Genomic DNA, 3,928 nt, shown 5'->3' on the forward strand with positions numbered 1-3,928 from the left:
CGATGATGAAATTAGAAAAGATCGTCGCTCAACAATTTCCGTCCTGGCTCTTCTCTTTTCTGATGTTTCAAGAGCTGTCCATTGGTCGCATTGTTCATGACCATTTAGGCTTCAGAAAGTTTTGTGCACGTTAGGTGCCGCACGTCTTAACGGAACGTCACAAAAAAATCCGAATGGGATCTGCTTTGGAATTTTTGATGCGCTAATAGAAAAAGGTGGTGAGTTCTTTAATTCAATTGTTACCGGCGATGAAACATGGATTTCGTTTTCTGCTCATACAGAAAACGGCAGTTTCCTGTGATTAGATACTCAATCGCCAAGCCACAGCTATTTGGACGCAAACTGATGGCCACAGTCTTTTGGGATCGGCCTGGCATACTGCTGATTGATTTCATGCCAATAACGACTACAAATGCAGAAGCCTATTGCGAAACTCTACGTAAGTTACGGGCGCGCCATTCAAAATCGGCGACGTGGGCGGCTGACCGAGGGCGCCGTCCTGCTGCACGATAATGCACGTCCACATGTTGCCGGTCGGACACGTGATTTACTAAGAACATTTAGATGGGAAATTTACGATCATCCACCACATAGTCTGGAATTAGCTCCTTCTGATTACCATCCTTTGGGAAATAGAAAGAATTTTTGAGTGTTAAGCAATCCGTGAGTGACGATGAACTTAAAAGTGCTGGTTATTAGTGGCTAAATGGACTGGCTGCAGAAGAATACGACGAGGGTATATTGAAGCTGGTGTATCGCTACCATAAATGTCTTAATTCACGTGACAATTATATAGAAAAGTAGAATAAGTTATGTACTTTAAGAGAAATAAAAAATATTTATAACGTTTTCAGAATAGTCTTTTACAATCAAACGGTCTTTACTTTAGAGATAACCTCTCGTAATTTCTTAAATTGTTTCATAACACACAATATTATTAAATACGAAATAAACAGTCCGAATAAGTATTTTTCTGTAGTAGCCAAATTCGTAAGGTTAAGTGAGATTTTATATATTAGCCATTAAACATAAATTTTATTGAAATTCCTGAATATAATATAATCACGGGGACGAACAAAAAATTTTTCCGCGGTTTTTTCCATGAAAGTCGCCGATAAAAATTATCTAACACTATAACATTCTAAAGTACAAACCGATTAAGTTTTATAAAAGTTATTTGAAGTCAGGTATTAAAAAAATATTTAGTTTTAAATAATTTATATATTTTTGAAGGTTTGTATTTAATTGTAAGAAACGAGTACCCTAGAATATTTACAGTTCAATAACGATAAGGTTTTTTTACCCCTCTTACAGTCCGTCTGTATAATGGTGGTAATGTTGTTGCAGTTAATACTTACATAACAGTACTGCCCCCTCTACCGAGCTGAACAAGTTATGTAACATATAACAGAACAAACGTCCACTTTCAATACAGACGTAAACATATGAACGCCATTTCATAAAGGGGATTTATTATAATAAGATCCATACTGTTTAGCGGTTAAACTCATATATATATATATATATATATAGTCTTATTTCCGCCGGTCTTATCTTCATTATTATTCTTATCAGTGTAACTACAAGTCCACTAGGTCATTTCCTCAATAGTATAACAATCGTAAATATGATTACATTCCAAATATTATATATAGTAACTGTTTACATTACAGTCTAATTTCTAAATAAAAATTCACTAATAATTGAATTAAATTACTATATAAGGTTCTATTTTGTTTTGAAAAATAGATAATAAATAAATGAAGATAATAAAAATTTCTAAAAGCCGACAAATATTATACATCTTCAATAAAAACACATTTCCGAGTAGAAAAAAAATTTCAACAATTAATGTTAAATTATAATAAAATAGCTTACGTCCAATTAAAATTTACTACTACCTGTCGGGACAATTTCAGTGAAACAATAAAACATTCAAGAAATAATCTGAACAAAAAAAATCAATACAAAATTTTGTTTTAATAATCAAAATTTCAGACCCATAATGTATATAAAATTAAATATTTAGTTACACCTACAGTACACTACGTTATATATTTACTAATGACTTTGTTGCTTCAAAAAATAGTAAAAAATTATTTATTTACCACATTTCTATTAATCTATGCAATTTCATTTTCACTGAAAGTTTTCGTCAAAATACTCAAGTATTCTTTTTCTGACTGCCTAACCTTAACTAGCACAAATTTATACCCGTTTGAAACGTGTAATACATTTGATTGATACGTACCCTATTAACTAAACTTTTTCCATTATATTGGTCCGATTTGGAAATTTTAGAACGAACGGTTTTCCATTCCATTTTTTTCAAGACATTTTTTACCAATTTCCATTTTTCAAAGAAATCGTTATCTATTAGGAAACAATTTTTTTTTTTAAATTAAAAAACGTAGTATATTCCATTTTATAAATTGTTATAAGAAAATATAAATAATTAAAAGTAATCATTATTAAAACGGGAGCAAAATGGTATATGAAGGAAAATTTATTTTAAAAAAGTGCTAAGGAGAAGAAAGAGAATAGTAAAATAATCACAGATTGTGTACCAGTGTTTGGAAGACAATGTTTTCAACTATTTTCTTTGGAGAGTTATATACAACATCCGTTCTGGTGTGCTGTATTTAATTATGTTTTATCTATAAGAATAAATATAAATTCTTCAGTAACGTAATAATTATTTTTCATTATTTTATGTGTATTTTCTCTCTACTAATTTATCAAAACTAACACACCAATTATTTTCAATTTTAAAAATAAATGTTCCAAACTGAAAATACCTATTTCTTGAATAATACTGATCAATGGATAACCAGTGATTCAAAAGCGTTTAAATTTGGTGAGAACAACGAGAAAAATAATTTATTAGACAGTTATTAGAACATATTTTTACATATCTTTTTTTTTTAATCATAAACGAATTAATTCATTCAGTTTTCTTTTTACAGAAAAAAAGTAAAAAACTTTCTTATAATCTTTCTTAATGTTTTAAATAAAAATTCAGTAATTAAATGTAATTTTGTGGGTTAACAGAAAAGAAATTGATTGGGGAGAAAATAATTGAACTTATGCCGAAATTTTCATTACTTCACTGGAATAAATGATCATTAAAAAGATACATAAAAAACCTGTATGCAAAATTAAATTATCTTACATCTGATTTTCTTCTGAGTACCGATTATCATCTATCATCCGAAAAGAAAATAAAAATTATTTTTAAAAATATACATACATAAAAACTACTTTTTTTTTTCTTATTACACCAACCTTTGGTGTAATCCTGTAAAAATCCTCCCCGGCGGGGAATCGAACCCCGGTCTCCCGCGTGACAGGCGGGGATACTGACCACTATACTACCGAGGACTGGTAGTTCGTTTAGTCGTAAAATTACATGATAATTTTTTCTCATTAAAAGTTAGAATATCTGCTATTATAATCTATATCTGTAATTACCTGAATAATATCTACGATAATTCTTTCTTCTAAATAAAAATAATGATACTTTAAATTTCAGTAATCAGTACGCAACGATGAAAATATAAAATCTCCATAAATGAGTGTATACCAAAATAAAAGGAAAATTTTAATAATAAACTTTAATAAATAACAAGAAAATAGTACTATAACGTACAAACGAGAGCAGCTGCTGACACCTTAAACGCTACATAACAGTATTGTAGTATATAAACTACTGAATATTCTTTTAGTATAAATCCACAAAACTCTTGAAAGTTTAGCTTGGATTTTTTAAAAGTAGGGTACTGGTTCAGAAAAAATGAAAGCATTTTTTATCAAGTAACAGGTTAAATAAAGCATCATTTTAGATATTTTCTTTATTAAAATTTTTGAAATAATTCTTCATTTTGGTTTCCAGTAGAACATTTTAATAATATTTTTCTTCTAATTTAAA

The 3,928-nt window shown here is 29.3% G+C and overlaps 1 non-coding gene across 1 annotated transcript; it reads right to left on the bottom strand.

Annotated features, from left to right (window-relative positions):
• Positions 1-3,309: 3,309 nt before the first annotated feature.
• TRNAD-GUC (transfer RNA aspartic acid (anticodon GUC)) lies at positions 3,310-3,381 on the bottom strand. Its single transcript has one exon. It is a non-coding gene; the product is annotated as a tRNA-Asp (tRNA).
• Between the last annotated feature and the right edge of the window lie 547 nt (positions 3,382-3,928).

Source organism: Lycorma delicatula, chromosome 2 (genome assembly GCF_047948215.1).
Source record: "Lycorma delicatula isolate Av1 chromosome 2, ASM4794821v1, whole genome shotgun sequence".
Lineage (NCBI taxonomy): Eukaryota > Metazoa > Arthropoda > Insecta > Hemiptera > Fulgoridae > Lycorma > Lycorma delicatula.